Source organism: Elaeis guineensis, chromosome 11, assembly GCF_000442705.2.
Source record: "Elaeis guineensis isolate ETL-2024a chromosome 11, EG11, whole genome shotgun sequence".
NCBI lineage: Eukaryota > Viridiplantae > Streptophyta > Magnoliopsida > Arecales > Arecaceae > Elaeis > Elaeis guineensis.
The window spans coordinates 1,022,792-1,045,660 of NC_026003.2; the positions used below are offsets into that span (position 1 = coordinate 1,022,792).

The 22,869-nt window shown below is 34.2% G+C and overlaps 1 non-coding gene across 1 annotated transcript; it reads left to right on the top strand.

Annotated features, from left to right (window-relative positions):
- The first annotated feature begins 20,878 nt into the window (after window positions 1–20,878).
- On the top strand, window positions 20,879–20,984 carry LOC114914648 (small nucleolar RNA R71). The gene has a single exon (XR_003802187.2). It is a non-coding gene; the product is annotated as a small nucleolar RNA R71 (small nucleolar RNA).
- Window positions 20,985–22,869: the final 1,885 nt, after the last annotated feature.

Genomic DNA, 22,869 nt, shown 5'->3' on the forward strand with positions numbered 1-22,869 from the left:
AAACAAATGCTCAATTTAAAGTAAGTAAATAAGATTTCATACTTGATCTCATAGATATAAATAAGATTCTATGGAAAGTCATATTCGATGATGGTCATGTGTATGGCTTAGAAGGAGATCTTTCATATTTTTCGAGATCTACCCAATTTTTAGTCCTTATAAAAGGAATATGATTCTTGAACCTCTTCTATGCTTATATAATGTTGAGGTATTGTAGAAGAAGAAAATTACAAAATCTGATCCAATTTATCATAATTGATTAGTTAAGATGTTGATTAACCATATTATAAAACATAAAAAAAAATTATTGACTTATCAAATTATTTATCAAGCCATGAAAAGGTTTCAATATTGTACCAAGAAAAGGATTTCAACAAAAGGTTGAAACAAATATAATATTTATTTTATATCAAGCAATACATGAAGTAACTTCTGATGTAGCAATAAAAGCAAAACATGTCAGCAAATTGGTTCATTCAGGTTTCTATTGGAATAAATCCTTGATAAAGAAAAGCATTTGCCATTCGTTGGTCATCATAGGGTATCCTAAAAATATCTAAGTCTAAATATAGCTTTAAAATTAAATTCTAAATTAGTAGATATTGCCAAAGGGAGTGATGATGCCAAATGCAAAAAGGAAGAGGCTTATAGAATGGAAAAACCAAATAAAATTTTTACACATTTTCGTTAATCTATGGACACAATCTATATAGACATATAGACTATAATTTATTGTCCGTCTCATGTACTCTATATCAAGATAAAGGATAAATACCTAATAAATATCCCTTATTAACTCATCATTACTGATTGACTCATGCAGTGACATAGGCAAATAGAGGTTTTGCACATTTTCATTAATACATGAAAGTATTTATATAAACACATAGATTATGATTTATCTCTCATCTAATGTACTCTATATCAAGATAAATGATAAACACCTAATAAATTTCAAACCTATATTGCCTAGTTATCATCTAAATTCTCCGGCATGAATGTCATCTAACCCCTTCTCTTCAATATTCTCCGGAATATCACATCACCCTTGTATCAGAAGCATCTAATGGTTGTTGTCAACTCTTACTTTTTTTTTTTTTTGAGTGGATGCTCGATTTTTCAAGGAAAATTTGATGATATTCTTGCCCTGGACCTTTATAAAGATTCCACAGATAAAAATTTCTAGTTGCTCCATCTTTATGAACAGATTCTAATGAGGAACAGATAGTTGTGCACTTAGGAAAAAATTGGTACTCAAGTATAGCCCTTGGACTTCCATTTGGATGACACATGTTAGCTCTTTCAACTTCTGGAATAGGCCCATTAGAAGAACTAATCATCAAACCATTTGTTGAATTTAGAAAGCTTGTTGCTACCTAAAAGGTTAGTGAATTACCAATTACAGTGATGAGAAAACAGTAATAAACAAAGAACTCTTGCAAAGGAAAGAGTTAACCAAGTGCTATATAGGTAGTATTCTCATTCACTAATGATAAATGGAAAGAAAGAAAATCTTGATCAAGATCGCATTCTGTCTGTCACATATTGCACTATCATAAATCTGCATCATTTGCTGCCCTGTAGTTGCTATTCAAATGAGAGAATGGTTATAAAAATCTATCTTCAACAACTAAACCAAGATTGCTACCAAAAAAAAAAAATTAAATCAAGGAAAGATAAGAATCTACATCAACTCTACCTCGCAGATTTGCAAGTGGTAAAAATAAAAAAATATATAAATAAGTTCTACCTTGGTCTAGAAATTTAGAGTAATATCCTCAAAGATTGTTATATTCCAATTATGTCTTGTATCTAAGACAATCCTAAATATGCATCTTATATGCAAACTATGGAAACCATCATGATTTAAATGGCTTTTTTTAAACTTGAAGATGTTGCAACAACCCTGGAATGGCATCTAAAGTTCATTGAAATTCATTAATGAAGAAAGTAGAGGTTTAAGGTATCAAAATCAAACTCATTTAGTGTTGCCTAGAGAAGTGGCAACCCAAAAGAGGGGGGGGGGGGTAAATTGGGTTTTTCAAAACTTTCAAACAAATCGAAATTCTAAAACAAGTATGTGCTTCGAATTAATTTAACTTATTTGATTATGAAGTGAAGGCAATATGCAACAACAAAATTGAGAAATAAGGTAAGCTATCTAAGAATTAAAATAATGCTAAGTAAGAAATAAAAGCAAGTAAAGCAAGCACAAAAAGGCACAACACAAATACATTCAAATTTATAGTGATTTGGTGCAATCTGCACCTATATCCACTTCTCAAGAGTTTCTGAAGAATTTCACTATAATCTCTACAATTACAGTGTATTTGTTTTATTTGGAATTACAAACAAATCCATTTGATTTTTTGAAGTCACCAACCACAACCTATATACCGATTGTTTTTTAGGCTCACAATCAACTCAATTGATTTTACTGGCTCACTAACCAAAATCTATAATTATCCAATTTTAGATATGGATGGGCCTAACTCCAAGTTTCTTTCCTCTAAAAAGACTTATAAAGAAAACAAAATACATGAATAGAATTTTAAGCATAAACTAAAGAATAAAAAATTAAACTCTTTTGAAGTGCGGAGAAGTTGCTAATGAATGGCTCAAGTGAAGCTTGAACTTCTCTTTTTGATGCTTGAGAGAATAAAAATGACGTTGGAGATGATCACTCTTAAAAGCTCTCTAAATTCTATACATAACACCCTCTCTTTTCTCTTTTTTCAATAATATTCAATGATGCTCACTCAATTTGATGTATTTCACTCTTTAATCCTCTTAACTTAGCTCTTCATTGAGTTTGAAAATCTTTAAATCCTTTTTAGAGGCTACACTAGCCGTTTCTAGTCGTTGGAAAACAAAAACTAGCCATTGAAACTCATTTGCAATAGATCTAAATTTCTACAGAACTAGCTATTGGGGCTGAAGTTGACTCGAGTAAACTTGGAATCGACTCATAAGCAATAGAAGTCGACTCATAAATAGTAAGAGTCAACTCGAGAACTGCACTCAGAAATTCTACTTTCTATTTTTTCTGAGAGAATCGACTCAAGCTTTTTAGGAGTCGACTTAAGCTCTGTGCCACTTAGTGCCAACGTGTCGGAGTTGACTCTAAGTCTTCTTCACTTGATTTTTCATAAAAAATCTTTATCTAATCATTCTCTTTTGCTTTCAAAATACTTTAAATACTTCTCCAACTTTAAGATTTATTCTTTTAAGCTTCTCCATGCTTCTTTAAATATTCAAGCCATTGTGCTCCTTATAAAATAAATTAAATTTTTTAAAAATACACATTCATTAGTATCATATTCAAAAGTTTTGTACTCATCAAAATCAATCCTAGAGTCAACATTTAGTCCACTCTAACTTATTTTGCTTTCTCTTCAGGCCTTTAGTAGTTATCTAAAAATCACATATTATTTTCATAACTCAATTTGAGGTCAGGTACTATAAATCCAACCACAAACACTACAATTGGCTCATAGTCAATCCAAAATGGATCTATTTTAGTGTCCCCAAATCCACATGAGCCATACACTAAGTCCGCTTTAATACTATCTATAACAATACAAGACCTCATCCAAAAAGATCAGGAAAAAGTCTTATTTGGATTATTTGATCTTGTATAAGAACCCAAGGTAACCTAGGGAATAATCAATAAAGGACAGAATACATCCTACATGGCTTTCATAAGTTGTTTGAAGCCCCTTGAAAAGATTGTCTACTGAAAAGAATCTAATTTCAAACACCAACCACAACCCAGATAGTGTTAGAATACTGGATAGGCAGCATGTGTATATTTCAAAAATCATTTTTGAACGCAACGAAAAACAAACAAGTTAAACCCTTTAACCCTACATGCATAAGATCAAATCTAATCTTACCCAAGTCCTAGAGAAAAATAAATATATAATCTAAAATTTTAAAAATAAGTATGAGATCACATCTCAATACTTTAGAATGGGTAAATATTCACTGTTATCGATGATCACGGATAGTAGATGCTCGAGCCGCACACGTGTCCGACCTCTACGGAGATCTATTAGGATCAATCTTGAACTAATCTTCTCATAGTTAATTCTTCTTCTCCAAGTAGAATCTCAATCTTGAGAACTTAGATTAACTCCTTGATCTAGACTGCGAGATCAACTCCTTGATCTACAGCTTTCTTCTTCTTCTTCTTCTTCACTGTAGATGGACAGTATCTCTACTCTTGATGTGTGGAAAGTGGAATGCCCAACCCTTGGGTGTGGAAGAGAAAAGAAAGAGAAGGGGAGGCGTGGAGAAAGGAGAGAGACTTTTGGTTTCATAAAATTCTATCACTTAGAAATCCTAGAGATATTCTCTTTATATAGGCACTACCCTGACTCAAAAAAAGAATCCAATTATCTTAAAAAGGTACATCCTTATCTCATAAAAATTCTTTATTTTTTTAATCTAATTTATTCTCAATAAAATTAAATATAATTGATAAATAATCAGCCTCTTTAGGTAGGTATAAGGGGCGCCCATGAGATATAAGTCAGGTAGTTGGGGTGCCAACTCTTGATGCCTCACATTAGGATTTCTTGCCATATTAGAGAGGGTGTGGCCCCTCTCTCTTTCCTCTATGCCTAGCCATGAGAGGGGGCGGGCCCCTCTTGCCATATCCAAAGGGTTGGCATCCCCTGATCTTGCCAAAAAGAGAAGCAGGCGCCTCCCATCTTTCCATTATTCCACATACACTCTTAGAGATAATTAGGAGATAATGAAGAGATAATATTAGGATAATTTAGCCAACTAGTTGACTTAATCAAATCTTCTTGGGCTCATAATTAAAAAATCAATTAAATCTAAATAGATTTAGGTTATATTCAAATATATGGATTTGACCAAATCAAAGTTTCGAGAAAAATTAGGTTTAACTATGTGCTAGCATGGTTCTCATAAACCTAATAGAATTTCAATAAATCCTAATCCAATTAGAACTTTATAAGTCCAATTGACAAATTCAAGATCAAATCTCTTAATGTGTGACTTTATAGGTTCCATTCTATCTGATAGTGAGATATATTGTAATCTTCATCACAATATCATCGAAACTCTTTTCGATGGGTTGGAATATTTTCAATTCTATCCTTCGAGGACCATCGATTATCAAGATGACATTCGATAAGTCTTACAATCCACCAATGACACCTAGTAGTATGTAATGGCAATCCAGTAGAATGATTCAGTCATTCTGTCATGAGTTCCGACTTGACAGAGGTCATGGAGAACTTGTCAGACCCCATCATCAGTCATATGCTAGATTTGTTCGATTCAAATTTATTTATAAATTTTATGAAAATTTTTTTTAGTATTCATACTTGCTTTGGCCAAAGACATTCTGAACTCAGTCTCACAAATCATATAGGACTTCTTTTTTTCTACCAAGGTCGATAGATTTCATCTAGGTGCATCCTACTTCAAACAGCAAATCTGAACCTACTGAAACCAACATACACAGCAAGGATCCGAATAGCTAGGGATCAAAAAAATATACAGTCAAACTCAGTAGCCTTGCTATAAATAATCAATGACATCACAGGTCAAAAGATCACTCACACCACTACAGCATCGAGAAGATCACTGATGAGTGAGTCGATATCCAAGTGGTTTCTCATATTGATCATATTCAGTGTAAGTTATTCTCTAACAACCACCTGCACTCTCACTCTAATGTCATCACATCATAGACTCGAGACTCGTCTATCCATAAGGGAGGTGAACTATACATCGATCTCAATTGGATTGATTACTGTCCTCTGTGATGATCTTTTGATCAGAAGTACTTATAAATTAACCACTAATTAATGTATGTCTCAAATTTTTAACACTTTAAGAATATATAAAAATTATCTTTATTAATTTCTAGAATAAATCATGGACACATAAACATGATTGAAATGAAAAAGCCCTTTATTGATAATGAAAAGTTATAAGTACAAGTTTTAAGTCCTGAAATTACATAATGTGTCAGTCAATAATTGATTTCTAGGACACAAATCTAACAAACTCCCACTTGACCCAAAGCCAATTGACCATATATATAAGACCTATCTTCTCAAGGTGAACTTCAATCTTTTGCTAGCTAAGAGGCTTGGTTAGTGGGTCCGCCACATTCGACACAGAGTCGACTCTCTGGACCTTGACGAACTTCTTCTCGAGATATTTGCATATGATGTGAAACTGTTGCTTTATGTGCTTGAAATTCTAATGACACCTGGCTCTTTAGCGAGGGCTATGGTACCATTATTGTCATAGTGCAATGCAATAACACCTGATGACATCACACCCAGCTCCCCAATAACTTTTTGAACCAAAAGAATTTTTTAGCAGCTTCAGAGGCGGCGATGTACTCAACTTTCATGATCGAATCTATAATGATCAGCTACTTGAAACTCTTCCAGCTAACCGCACTACCATTACATAAGAAGATACACCCCAATATAGATTTCTATCATCGACATCAGTCATAAAGTTTGAATCGGTGTATCCCTCAACTTTCAATTTCGATCCTCCACTAAAGACCAACATCAAATCCTTAGTCCATCTCAAGTACTTAAGAATATTTTTAACATCAATCTAGTATTCTTCACCTGGATTTGCCTGATATCTACTTGTGACACTCACGATAAGTGCTATATCTGGGCGTGTACATAATATGGTATACATGAGGCTCCTTATTGCTGAAGCATATGGGATCTTGCTCATACAATAGATCTCCTCCGATGTGTCAGGGCACATCTTCTTGGAGAGATGAATGCCATGTCTAAAGGGCAAAAGATCCCTCTTGGAGTTTTCTATGCTGAACCTTTTCAGCATCTCATCTATGTATATTCGCTGTGAGAGTTCTATCATTCTCTTAGATCATCTCTATAGACCTTTATACCAAGAATTCTTCTCCTAGATCTTTCATGACGAACTCTTTCGACAACCATACTTTGACTGATGTCAACATGGGAATATCATTTCCAATCAGGAGGATGTTATCCACGTACAATATGAAGAATGTGACAGCGCTCTCACTGATCTTTTTGTACACATACGGCTCTTCATTTTTGATGAAATCAAATATTTTGATCACATCATTAAAGTGAGTATTCCAACTCTGAGATGCTTACTTAAGTCCATATATAGATCTTTATAGCTTGTAGACCTTGTGATCACTATCACTGGACGTGAAATTCAAAGGCTGCTCCATATAGATATCTTCTCAAGATATCCACTTAGAAAGACAGTTTTCACATCCACCTGTCAAATTTTATAATCATGAAATGCTACTACCACAAGCAGAATATGGATGGATTTCAGCATGGCTATGGACGAAAAAATTTTATGATAGTCAATACCTTCATATTGACTATAACCTTTCACAACTAACCTTGCCTTATAGGCCTTTACCTTACCATCCGATCCAATTTTTTTTTTGTAAATCCATTTACACCCAATAAGTACAATACCTTCGATGGATCTACTAAGGATCAAATATGATTGGAATGCATGGAGTTAATTTCTAACTTCATCGCTTTCATCTATTTCACGAAGTCTATATCAAATATTGCCTCATCATAGGTTTTGGGATGATTCCTAATGTCCCTATCTTTTACAAGGAATGCTTCCTCTAAATTCTCTGTAAAAATACCTAAGTATCTTTTAGGAGGACAGAAGACCCTACTTGATCTACGAGATGGAGGAGGTATCATATCTACTGGCTCATTACTGGGTTCAGGTTCTTGGACTTGATGCTCTTCAGAGACTTTCTCTTCGATATCAATCTTCCTCCCACTGCCTCCATCTTGGATAAACTCTTTTTTAAAAAGATGGTATAATGGCTCACAATCACATTGTGATCCTCAAAAAGATAGAAGTGTATCTCATGGTTTTCTTAGGATATCCTATAAAGCGAGTCCTAAAGGACCTAGCCTCTAACTTGTCTGCTTGCTGTCCTTGACATGGATCAGACATCTCCAAATCTTGAGATATCCAAGAGTTGGCTTCTTACCATATCATAACTTATATAGTGTAGTAGAAATATTAAAAAATATATTCCAAAATTAATTGTCAGCCTGTTGACGATTGTGTTCATCTTGTAAATTGTATATGAATTTTCATTAATAAAAGTTATTTGATATTTTCATTACAAATTGATCATATTTGAACTCCAGTATTGTAATGAAGTCTTTAGGACTATAATTAATCGATAAAAGAGGATTTATCATTAAGTCCTTAAAAATATTCGAGATCAAACAATACGCTATTACTAGAATGATAGTGATATCAAGTGTAGGTCATTGTGTGCCATATGAGTTGGTTGTCCGCTTAATCAAAAACTGTGGAGACACTGTTATGGCATGCAGATAGAATATAAGAGTATATTTACATCGAACATGATCATGTGTCGAGCACTCTGCTGTCAAGAGTAGCTCGTGAAGTATATGAATATAAGTGTCCCTCAGATCTGAAACCACCATGGTGACTTGTAAGCAACTCACTATACTTTAGTATCGGACTATCTAAATTTCTAACTCAATAATGAAAGGTTACTAGGTGCAGTCAAGTACTTATCAAGTTGGTGTATGAGTCAAGATAGAATTGATCCCTCTGAATTAGTAGGAGATATGCATCAATGTATTTTAATTTAGTAAAACCTTATCCAAGAGAATCCATGAGATAGATTTGAAAGATTAAAATTCAATGTGGTCAACTAAATTAGGATTGATAGTTAAATCTTAGGTCACCTTGAGCATTTGAGATAAAGGGATGAATTATACGGTAACTATACGTCAATAAATTCTAGAAGGTTACTTTGCAATATTTCGACTAATCCGATCATCGGGTCACCATTGCTAAATGGTTGCATCGATTAGTATAGAAAGTTATTTCTATGCTACCAGCTTAGGTTTAAACCTATGGGGTCACATGCATTAGAAGATTTGATCAGATCAGATGGCTGAAGAGTCCAATTAGATTATGACTCTAGTGAAGAGTCTTACTCGGACTAGGACTCTGTGAGAGAGTCCCACTAGGACTGGGACTCTATTATTAATGGAGAATTAATTAGTAATTAAATTACTAATTAACTCAATTTGATTGAGCAAAGAGCTTTGGATAAAGTCTAATAAATTGGATTCAGTTTGACTCTGATTGAGTTTGATATGATCAATCCCGATTACAAGAGAAATTTGATCTTGATTCGATCAAGGTTTTGACTCGATTGATTCTTAATTAGATTAGAAATTTGATGAGATATCTAAGTTTTTAATTGGATTAGATTCATTTCTATCAGTGGGTTCAATCCAAATTTGATTTGAATTAGAATCAGAATTAAAAATGAAGAGTCCTTGTCAACTTGGACTCTATCCTTATCTCTTGCGCCACTCCTGAACCCATGCCAATTTCTCCACACCTAATTGGATTTGGGTTGTGATTTTTGGTGTCATGATAGTGGGTCTAATAAGAGTGAGTGGAAATATTTGATGAGATATAATCTTATCTCCTATCTAATTCGAATGTGATCCGAATTAGAGATAAGATGTAAACTAGGAAAGAGATTTTTCATATATAGAATATTGTTGGCACCATATTATTTTTTTTTTATTTTTCTTAGAGAATTCTTTGGTGTGTGAGACTTCAAAATCCTTCTACATATTTTAGTGATTTTTTTAAAATTTTTTAGAATGCCAAAAGGTGGTTTTGGTATAGACTATTGGCACCCTTCCTTGGAAAAACCCTAATTCCTAGTCTATAAAAGGGGTCCTCTCTCTTAGACGTCCCATGATCAATTTTCTTACTATTTTTGGGTTTTCTAGAGCTTTTCTCCTCCTTCATTTTTCCTCCTCCATATTCTCTACTACTTTGGAGTGTTCAAAATACTTGTAGAAGAAAAAAAAATCAATTGTCGAAGTTACTTGCAGACTAGCATCTCCAAGTCCCTGATCTACGTCAGTCTTTGCATAGATTTTTCTATAAAGGCCAGATGACTTCGTATGACTGTGAGTGATCTGATAAATATCCTCTCCAACCATTGGATCAAAGGAGATCAAGATCAAAATTTGTTTGATAATGATCTCTAACTCGTTTTGATTTCTATGATAGATCTAATAGTTAGATCTAGGTTTTCAACATCGATGAGATCGATGTGTGTTTTTACTTTCAGATCTAAAGTATATATTTTTATATCAAAGGTCATGATGTAGTAGTTTAAGATTAGATATTATGTATGTGATTAGGATTAAATTATTTAATCATTTATTTCTACTGCATAAAAATTTTAAAATCACATGTACTGTACTACTGCATATTTCCTTCAACTAGTATCAAAGCATGGTTGTTTTGATGTGAATTAATATGACTTAGATCTATTTTTTTTATTTGATCTGATTATTTATAATTTAGATTAGATCTAAATTAGTTTATTTTCAGATCTGATTATTACCTATTTAGATTAGATATTCTGAGTAGCAAAGTACTCGGATTGGATAATTATCAGGCCATCCGATCATAGGAGCAAGTAAAATTTTATGACCCTCTCTTCTCATTCAATGAGGTGCTCTTCATGACATGTAGGGGTGCCATTGTGAGGTTCTACAAAGAAGAAAGTAAAAAGAGAAAACTTACTTTCTTACAAAATTCTAGATCTTGAAATCTTAGGTGTTGTTGTATGTGATGCAAGTTGCGAAGAAACTAATTATATCTAATCTTGTTCAATCAAAATTATTTTAATTTAAAATTATAAAAAAATTTAGATTTGATCTAAAAGATTTTATGATTTGATATAAAAAATTTACATAAAAATTTATTTTCAAAATTTTAACCATGTTGATGTAAAACTTAATTAAGAATTAAGTGTTAAACTCAATAGATCTAGAATTATGATTTAGATCTAATGACATTGTATAAAATATGGAGCATGGATTAGCTCAAATCATATCTTTCTCCTTAATTGAGATAGACCTAAGGTTAGAATTAAAGAATTGATTGATCATGTAGAGAAACTGATTAAGTCTAACTAAATATTGAATTAGATTAATCAGAGTTTTTCTAATACAATAGTTGTAGATGGTCAAGTCCATATCTTTGATTAGACCAAATGGATCTTGATTGTGGCTCAGTGGTTGAACCAGAATCATTAGGTTGGTCAAATCAAAATTAGTTAACTAATTGGTGTCTAAGGTAAGTTTGGCATTTTGATCCGCAGTTTTTAATTGGAAGCGGCTTACCTGACCATTTCGATAGTGTCTAAGGCAAGCTTGGCAGACCCTCTCATTGATCTCACTTACCTAACCAATTTAGTGAACTAGATTTTGATTAGATCGCTAAGTAATTTGAGTTAGCCCATGCCATTAAGATTGATCAGTGTGACTGATCTAGGTGTCAATTCAATCAACATGACCTAACCTTATTCAATGACTCGATGAAGTCAATGAGAGGATTATGGTCTACTGATTGATCTTCTCTTCTCACTTCTCTAAATCAATTAAACCCTCTAAATTATTAGGTCCCTAATACAAGCTGGTTATGGTGATAACTAGATCATAGCCTCCTATTAAGGTGATTGATAATGGATCCATTATTTATAATTGACATTGCAGGTGCCATCCATCTTGTCTTCACTCTGAATAATGGAATTATCATTCATCATATGATGACTCTTTGAACTATCTGATGATGGTTAGATTGACCGAGCCATCTTCAGACCTGATTATTCATTAGCTAGAATCACTGAATAGGTTTATGTTAATGGTTTGACCTAACCAAAATTTTCAGTGGAGGCCCATCGCCTACTGAAATAAAATCTGAGGCTAAATTAAATACTAAAAGTTGTTTAGAGAAATAATTGACTGAGAACCTATCCATAGGTGCATTTGGATTGATCGAGCCATCATCGGGCCTATATGTAGTCTGTGTGGATTCTAATACCTGCTAAGAAATTAAGTTAATTCCTCAAATTGGAGGTAGAGGCTACCAATTCGTATAAAATAGTGGGAGGATCTTTAGACAAAGTTCAAATATTTAAGATTAACAAATTCATATACTAATTAGGTTTTGTATTTTTCTTGTGTGTATAGATATAGCCTTAAACTTATCGCTCCGATCACTGTTGGATAGTGAGAAGCTAATTGAACTGAATTTTGATAACTGATATCGAAAGTTAAAGATAGTCCTGAAGCATGAGAGGATCCTTTATGTGATAACGGATTTGACACTTGAGGAGCCTACTCCTAACACTCGAAGAATGGTTGAGATACTTATTTGAAGTGGCTCAACGATCGCACCATGATTCGTTGCATCATATGGGCCTCTATGAACGATGAGTTCAGTTGAAAGTTTGAAGAGGCTCAACCAGAGAAAATGTTTCAAATGTTGAGGGATTCCTTTGGTACTCCTAACGACATTAAGCGGCACAAGACTAGTTGTGTCATTTTCAATACTTGGATGAGGGAGAGTGCATCTGTTACTGATCATGTATTGTACATGATCGAATAGATTGAAAAACTAAGCAAACTTAGCTTCTCCTTGTATGAACAATAGGGAAGGATGCGATCCAAAACTCCCTACCCAAGTCCTACCTATGGTTCCTCAGTTATTTCATAATGACGAAGCCTGTAATCAACTACCATAATTTATTAAGATTGCTACAGACTTTTGAGAAGGATCACCAGCTCTATAAGGAGATGGTGAATTTAGTGGGAGGATTTTTTTTGGATAGTCATCGTCCTTTCAAGAAAAAAAAGAAAAAGAATAAGAAGGAGCCTGGTGCTGGGAGTCAGTCCCAGAAATCCAAGTTCAAGACTGATCAAAGTTAGACAGAGTGCTTCTTTTGCAAGAAGCAGGGTCACTGGAAGAGAAATTGTCCTTAGTACATCACTTCTCTTGACCCGAATAGACCAAAGAAGAAGAAGCAATCAGTTGCTGGATAAGATACTTATGTGATAACACCTTGTAACTTCTCTCTTTTTGATACAATGACCTGGGTATTAGACACTGATAGCCCTATTCACATTAGCAATTCATTGCAAGATCTTCATATCACTAAGAGATTTGAAGATGGCAAGAGATTTCTGAATGTTGAAGATGGAAGATCAGTTCCAGTTCTAGCTTTAGGAATCATCAAGCTTGTATTTGAGTCTCGTTATATTGTTCTTGATGAGTGTCATTACTATCTTAGTTTTCTTTTAAATATTATTTCTGTAGACCTTTTGATCAATTTCAATTATGAAATATCAATAAAGAAAAACTTTTGTAATATCATTTTGAATGGTGTTACAATTTTGCATGGTCAATTGAACAATGGTATCTATATTGTATCTAGACCTCATGTAATGTACATTTCAAATAAATGCCATAGAATAGATGATGTCACAGATACCTACCTTTGGCATTGTAGGCTAGGTCATATCAACAAGAACATGATGAATAGATTAGCTCAAGAAGGGATTCTTGATAAAAATGATTATGAATCATTACCTACCTATGAGTCTTGTTTGCTTGAAAAGATGACCCAGTCACCTTTTTCTAAAAAAGGTGAATGAGCCAGTAATGTGCTGGATCTTATATATACTGATGTATGTAGACCCATGAGCACATATGCAGAGGTGGGTATAGCTATTTCATTACCTTCACAGACGATCTATCTAGGTATGGGTACGTCTACTTGATGAAATATAAGTCTGAATCATTTGAAATATTCAAATGATTCCGTAATGAAGTAGAAAAATAAACTAAAAAAACTATTAAAACTCTTCAGTCTAATCGAGAAAATGAATACCTCTCTAGTGAATTTCTAACATATATAGAAGAGAATGGGATTCTCTCCCAATGGACCATGATGCGTGTCGTAGCACACCAAAATTAACCCTACTCACTACTATGTAGATAGGGTGAGTCGGGATCGTATTCGCAGAGATCTTAGTTGATTATTTTAAAAATATAAAAAAATAATAATAATAAATTATAAAAAAAATTAAAAAAGAAGCATGAAAAATAAAATTATTTTTCATTAATCTAATAAAGAAGCATACATAAAGAAAAGAAATAAAATTGCGATACAAGACAACTAAACCAAGTTAATCTTCTTACTATGCCCGATGGTAGATGTGTCTCCTTGAATCTTTCATCTTCCTCCATACAGACAGCGACAGGATAGCTGGAAGGCTTGGTACAGGAACTCCAAGGAAGAAATATTGATGGAAGTGGATATGTAACAGAGAAAGGATAGTGACACTAGGATTAGAACCTCTCCTAGATTTGATGGGATGTGGAAAAGAGATCTATGGAGGAATATATTGTGCTAGGGTTAGTACCTCCCCTAGACTTATGAAGAAGAGGAAGAGGGAGAGAGAAAGAGAGAAGCTTGAAGAGAACTTAAGCATTGGCTTGATTGAAAAAGAGGGAGGCCTTGGGTTCTATTTATAAAGTGAGGAGGCTAGGGTTTCATGAAAAGAGAGATGGGAGTGTGAATAAGGATCCTTGGATCTTCATATTGATTCTCCTCCGTTGATCAATAAGTTGTGTTCACACTTAGTTTCATTTATCTTTTAATCTGAGCCTTTGATTGGAGAGGTTGCTTCTTGACCCTTGATCTTTAAGTTGCGTTCACACTGAAATAAGAGCTGATTGCTTGGTTCACTCAAATCTGAACCAATTTGAGTCTAAATTGAATCATATGAATCCAAACTCTCAATTACCTATAAAATAGACTAGATAGCATTAAATTCTTAATAAAATAACGTTAATGATTATAATATTTAGTACCTCTAGCATTCTAAATTAAGTATTCATCTCACCTCCTAATTTGAACTTTACTCATCCTCGAGTAAAATAGATACATTAGCATTGTACACCAAATTGTCCTTGAATTAAAAATTATCCTAGACATTCCTAACTATAGTTGATATCCGGCTAGATCATTAAAGAGGTACTTCATTGGATTATCAATTCAACCCAATTAATGGTTGAGTATTAGCCATAAAATTTTTTGAGATCTTCTTTCACCGACTTCCCACTCTACTCTTTAAGTCCTCAAACTTGATGTGAGCAAGATTTATTATCTTCTTACAATTTAGTCTCCTTATTCTTTTTTTTTTTTGAAGAAATATTTACATGTATAGTCAGTGCAATGTCCTAACCCCTTAAGCTTTCTAATTGACTCTTATAGCGAGCTTTAGGTCAATGACTCCCCAACCAGTTGGCTCTAGGGCATTAGGTGTAAGGCACCCCTCAGGCTTACTAATTCAAATCAAAAAGACTACGAGTTAAAACTGACTATACAAGAAGTTTTTTCATATTCTCACCTTTTGACGCGAACAACAATGCTTACTTAGGTGAAAGGATGCAGTTACTTAGTGAGAAATGCTAAAAATCTTTCTTTTTTATTTTATCTCATTTTTTATTTAAATAATATTTTTTTTGGCATATCTCGACCTTTCCACCCATACCCCCATAAAGCAGATTCTTCATTGAGATAGTGGGAAAAGGGTTCTAGAATCACTTTAAAATTTAGTCTGGTCTAAATTCTTTCATTAATTGGGTATCCTTAATAATTTTTTTCTCGATATCTCTAAAATTATCTAGATCGTTAATCATTTATTGATTAGAGTACCTAGTTAACTTCAAATTGAGATAAAATTTAAATGCACTAAACTAATTATTTCTGGCCATACTCGAGGATTAATTAGTTATTCTCTCCTCCAACTTAATTTTTATTATCCCCAATGAAAGAAGAGAATCATAACAAAGCAAAAATAGAGTGTAACAAAAAAGGACACTACCTGAGTTCGATGTGTGTAATATTGATTAACATATCGTTCATTGCTAGGCTAGTGTGTTCTTGACTCCATTGATCATAGTGCTCCCCCCAACTTGGCTAATTATCCTTTTCAAAATTTTTTATAAAATAAAAAGAAACTGGATAGCTAAAAAATAAAATATTGAGTTGCCTCCCAACAAGCGCTAAGTTTAAGGTCTTCAGCTAGACCAAGCCAAAGTTCAATTGTAAACTGGATCCTGTAATTAATTGAGTCAACTTGCTCGCCATCTCTAATTTCATCCACATAATGTTTCAATCATTGGCCATTTACTTTAAAGGTATTTTCCTGTTTAGGATCTTTGATTTCAATTGCTTCATGAGGGAACACCTGAGTTATAAATATGATCCATCCCAACGTGAATAGAGTTTTTCAGGGAATAGTCGCAACCTCGAATTATAAAGCCACACTTTTTGATTAGGTTCGAACATTTTTCATGAAATATATTTATCATGATAGGCCTTAGTTCGAACCTTATAAATTCGTGAACTCTCATATGCTTCATTGCGTAGCTCTTCTAATTCATTCAATTGTAGTCTCCTATTACTACTCACATTTGTCATGTCGAAATTGAATTGGTTTATGACCCAAAATATGCAGTGTTCTAGCTCTACCGACAGATGGCAGACTTTTTCAAAAATGAGTCGGTAAGGAGATATTCCTATCGGGGTCCTGTATGCAATACGGTAGGTCCATAATGCATCGTCTAATCGTTCAGATCAATCTTTTCAATCAGACCTAACCATCTTTTCAAGAATTCGTTTGATCTCTCTATTGGAGACTTTCACTTGGCCACCAGTTTGGGGGTGATATGGTGTGACAACTTTGTGAGTGATTCTACATTTTTTCATTAAACTTTCAAAGTACTTATTCATGAAGTCTGTACCTCCATCACTAATAATGGCTTTTGGCAACCAAATTGACTTAAGATATTCTGTTGGATGAATTTGATTACCACCTTGTGATCATTCGTTCTGGTTGCCATAGTCTTAACCCATTTAGATACATAATCTACCGCAACCAAAATATATTCATATCCATAGGATAGAGGAAAGGGGCCCATATAATCGATTCTCCAAACATCAAAAACTTCCACGACTAAGATGGGAGATAGGGACATCATGTTTTTTCTAGAAATATTTTCTATTTGCTGATAGTGCAAGCACTCCAGGTAAAATTTATGTACATCCTTAAATAATGTCGGCCAATAAAACCCACTTTGTAACATTTTTGCGACCATTTTCTTCCCACTGAAATGTCCCCCGCATGCATGAGAGTGACAAAAAGTAAGTATACTTTGATATTCACCCTCAGGGATACAACGTCGAATCACTTGGTCAGGACAATATTTGAACAATTCAGGTTCTTCCCAATAATAATGTTTGACCTATGAGAAGAATCGATCCTTCTCCTGTTTTGTCCAATAGAGAGAAACTTGCCCTGTTGCCAAGTAGTTAATGATGTGGGCAAACCATAGGATTTGGTCAGAGGATGTTGCAAAAAGTTGTTCATCAGAAAATTTCTCCTTGACTTCATCTGTACCCATCGTATGATCAACTAAGATTCTAGAAATGTGATCAGCGACCATATTTTTGGACTCCTTCTTATCTCGGATTTTTAGATCAAATTTTTGAAGCAGAAGGATCCATCTGATCAATCGTGGTTTAGTATCTTTCTTTGAGAGCAGATGTTTCAAAGCTGCATGATCAGAATATACTAGAACTTAGACCCTAATAGATATGAATAAAATTTATCAAGGATAAATACCACCGCTAGTAGCTCTTTTTCTGTCATAGTGTAGTTCAATTGAGCATCGGATAGAGTTTTGCTAGCATAATAGATCACATGTGGCTCCTTATTGATTCTTTGATCTAAGATGGCCTCTATTGCAAAATCAGAAGCGTCGCACATGATTTCAAATGGGAAGGACCAATCAGGAGGTTTTATTATGGGTGCTGTTGTCAGGGCTATTCGTAACGTGTAGAAGGCTTGTAGACATTCTTCATTAAAGACAAATGGTATATCCTTGGCCAGCAGATTGCACAAGGATCTCGATATTTTGCAAAAATTTTTAATGAAGCGTCTGTAAAATCCAGCGTGACCTAAGAAATATCGTATTTGTCGAACCGAAGTGGGGTTTGATAGTTTTGAGATGATCTTAATTTTACTTTATCTACCTCAATCCCCCTTTCAAAAATAATATATCCCAATACGATTTTTTTCGAACCATGAAATGGCTCTTTTCCCAACTTAAAACTAAATTTATCTCCATACAGCGCTTAAGAACTTTGGAGAGGTTATGAAGATAATTCTCAAAAGTGATTCCAAATACGGAGAAATCATCCATAAATACTTCGAGATATTTATCCACCATATCTGAAAAAATAGCCAAAATGCACCGTTAAAATAGCGAATGCATTGCAGAGTCCAAACGGCATACGTCGAAAAGTGAAAGTGCCGTAGGGGCAAGTGAAGGTGGTCTTCTCTTGGTCATCCAAAAATACAGGTATTTGATTGTACCCCGAATAACCATCTAGAAAATAAAAAAAATATTGATCTGCTAGCCGTTTTAGGATTTGATCGATGAAGGATAATGGAAAATGATCCTTTCTAGTAACAGCATTGAGTTTCCTATAGTCAATGCACACTCGCCAACCAGATGGTGTGCGAGTAGGAAGCAATTCACCTTCTTCATTCTCCACCATAGTAATACCTACTTTTTTAGGTACTACTTGAGTAGGGCTGACCCATTTACTATCGAATATGGGGTAGATGATTCCAGCATCTAATCATTTTACCACCTCTTTCTTCACTACTTTTCACATATTTGGGTTCAGTCTCCTCTGCATGTTTCGATGGGGTTTAGCATCTACTTCGCAATGAATATGGTGCATACAGATGGAGGGGTCAATTCTTTTTAGATCGACAATGGACCAGTCGATAGCCTCTTTATTTTCCTTCAGAACACCAACCAATTGTGCTTCTTGATCCGGGGTCAAGTCTAATGCAATGATCACCGGAAAGGTGTCATTAGGTCCTAAGAATGCATACTTGAGTGTGGTCAGAACTGGCTTTAATTCTAGTGCAAGTGGTGATTTTAATGATGGGGCTGTGGGTGTATTGGCTAATGCAGGCAATGGCTCATACTTGATTGTCCAATAGGGAGTAGTTTCATCACTTGATGTATCAACTAAAATATTTATTTCTTCACTACCTCCCTCCATATCACAATCATCCACTCTAAAGTACGTCAAATAGGTGTCTCGAAAATCATGTGCAAAAATCATTGATGTTGCTTCCTCTATAATATCCTCGAATGTATCTATCTCGAAACAACTATCCATTGATGGTTCCTGGGATGCACTAAACACATTTAATCTTAGTTTTTTATTCTCAAATGATACATCCATGACTTCTGTCCTACAATTGATGCATGCATTTACCGTAGCTAGGAAGGATCTGCCTAAGATAATAGAAATTTGCCTTGGATTGCCACTCAGTTTCATATCAAGGACTAAAAAATCAACTAAAAAATAGAACTCATCTACCTTGACCAAAATATCCTCGATCATCCCACGTGGTGTCTTAATTGATTTATCAACTAACTGTAGAGTGATCGATGTGGGTTTCAATTCTTTGAATCCAAAAAGTTTATAAACTGAGCTAAGTAAAAGGTTCACACTCGCCCCTAGATCTAGGAGAGCTTGTTCAATGTAAAGGTCTCCTATAATGCAAGAAATGGTAGAGGTACCTAGATCTTTAAGCTTTGGAGGGGTAGCATGCTGAAATACAGAGCTAGCTTGTTCGGTGAGGCATACTTTCTTCGAGAGTTGTGATCGAGATTTACGTTTCTGGATGTATAATTTTTTCAAAAATTTTGCGTAAGCTGGGACCTGTTTGATTGCATCTAGAAGGAAAGATTAATTTAAACTTGCTTAAATAATTCCAACATCTCATCAAGTCTTCCTCCTTTCTTATCCACAAGAGTGGGGGCTTTTAGGGCACTCGAAAATGGGGCTTTAGGCAAGAAAGGTGATTCTGGTGCAGTTGGTCCCTTTTCTACTTTTGTGTCTTCCTTGCTTTTAGGTGATTTGGGCTTAGTCAGAGGTCTAGGATCGGTCTCATTGATTTTACTCATGTGTTCAATGACCTTCTCACTTTTGAGAGGCATGATTAATTTGGCATGTTCAGAAAAGGTATCTGAAGTATTGGAGCTCTCAGCCATGAATTGTCCTCTAGGATTGCTCTCAGATTGGCTAGGTAATTTTTCTCCTTCTCTCCTACTGACTGCGGTTGCTAGTTGACCTATTTGGGTCTCTAGCTTAGCAATGAATTGTGTGTGGGAGTTAAGGGTCTGGGTGTTGACTTCTCATCGTTCTAGTACTTTTAGAACCTTATCCTCAAAAGTTGAGTTATGATCAGTGATAGATGGTTGAAGAGTATTTTGAAACTGGTGGTATGGTCCATGCCTATATGTCGGATCCTGATAATTTGGTCTAAGTACAATAGGGCCAACCACTGGCTATGATCTCCAGAAAAAATTTGGATGGTTTCTCTAGTCGGGGTTATAAGTGTTCGAATATGGATCATTTTCTGATCTACGAGCTTGTTGGGCTTGAGCTTGCTAGACTTGCTCATGCATAAATTTAGAAAATTGAGGTGCGGTTGGACATTCACTAATAAAATGAGTTGGGCTTACACACAATGCACAAACATCTTGGACTGGATTAGGTAGAATCGAAGAGTGTCCAGTATTCAGAAGATGGTCTAATTTTTGGGACAACTCATCTACCTTACTGTGGATATCCATAACATTTCCAATCTGATAGATTCCACCTCTTTTCTGTTGAGACATGGGTTGTTTTCTAGAGGTGGCAGACATGTGATGTAGGGAGTTCTCACTAAGTGTTTCAAAGAGCTGCCAAGTCTCGTCCTCAGTCTTTAGCATGAATGTCCCACCACACGATGCATCGATCATTTGTCAGTATTTCTCCGATAGACCATCATAGAAACACTGAACAAGTTGTCATTTGGGGATAGCATGGTGGGAGCATTTACGAATAAGATTTCTTAACCTTTCCCATGTCTCATGAAAAAGTTCACCATCCAATTGAGAAAAACTAGTGATGGCTTTTCTAATTTGATTCATTTTTCCAATTGAAAAGTATTTCTTGAGAAATTCTCTCTGAAGATGGTCCCAAGTTGAAATGATTATGAAATCTAGGGAGTTTAACCAATACTTGGCTTTGTCCTTAAGTGAAAAAAAAAACAGTTTCAACCTGAGGGCATCATCAGAGAAGTTTTGGATTTTTATTGTGAAGCATATCTCAAGAAATTCGTCCAAGTATTTATATGGATCCTCATTCATCAGTCCATAGAATGATGGAAGTATTTGAATAATGTTGGACTTGATTTTGTATTGTCCCGTCTCCAAAGGAGGAGGCTGGATACATGAGTAAGTGTAAGATGAGGGAGTAAAATACTCTATCAATTGTCATGGTGGGTCAGTCTTTTATTTTGGATCCATGGTTTTGATTTGGTTTATTCGAATCATTTTTTCAAGCTCTAAGTCTAATGGGTGTAAATCAGGTTGTAATGATCGGCGTCCTAGGATGCACCCAAAAGATCTCATCGAGTTTTAATTTCAACAAGTTTTTTTTTTTTGAAAGAGGAGGAGAGTAGGAGGAGGGAAAAGAATTCTAAAGAAGAGAATCTAAGGAGTTCTAATGCTAAGAAGATAGAGAAGAATTAATTAGATTTGATATTTTTAGTCAACAATCAAGTAGTTCAATCAATCCTATCTATGGATTATCCTAGATCTAAATAGTTCCTAACTGCTAAGGTCTCCTTCAAGCACTCCAAGTAGCAGACTAGTCACTCAACTGGTCAGGTAAGTATAAGGTTGGTGGGGGTCCCTCCGTTGCTTTCCTTAGATACCAACTGTGTTGGCCAGATTAGCGAATGGAATTAATTAATGAACCACCTTCTTTCAGGATGTAATCTCTGAACCACTTTCCTAGACACCAGTTAAACTGACTAACCTGAACCCGGTCTAACTTTTAGGATTCCTTTTCCTACTGAGCTTGAGGATCCTTAAGGGTCAACGTCTAATCGATTTTAAATTAGAAGTTTAGGTCAATGTAATTGCAAGATGGTGATTTGTGGGCCAAGAAAGGGTGATGAAATTCCCACCTTATATTGATTAGGATTTTGCCCTTAAGATTTTTTTTTTATGAAAATATGTAATGCAAAAGAAAAAGATATCCAAACATGTTAAGTGGATTTTAAAATTTAATTGATTTATTTATATTAGTCAAGTGTTATGTATTATCGTTGTATTTCTTTTATATTATGTTATCTTTTAGTAAGAAGAAATAAAAAATAAATTTTTAAATTAGGTTAATTAGATATTAGAAGATCAAGTGAATCTAACTAAATGAAAAGTAAATCATACTAAGATTAAAAGATAAGTAGGTATTCTACAAATAAAGTAATAAATCAAATCTACTTTTAGGATAATAAATTATTCTAAACTATAGAAAATAATAAATCACTAGGAATAATAGGTAATAATAAATAAGATAACTACTTAACTATACAAATAAGGTAATCTCACAGTTAAGAATAAAATGTAACTACATAATCCAAATAAAAGGCTAAGAATCTAATCTACTTATGAAGTAAAAATTATTAATTATATAAAATAATAAATTATTTTAATCTATAGAAAGCAATAAATTGCTAGGTTATAGGAAGTAAAAAATATTTCTATGTATGCAAATAAAGAAATCTAAATATAAAATAGTAAATCTACCATATACGAAAAGTAATATGAGATAAAAATTTTGAAAAAGAATACATAAAAGGCAATCAAGCAATCTAAAGTAAGAAATAAAAATCTAAAAAGTAGTAAAATATTTTTTTTATTTTATAGATTTTTTTTTATTTTGAAATTTTTTTCCAAAAAATCATGCCAAAATCTCTGACAATGGTATCAAAATTTGATGCGTATCGTAGCATACCAAAA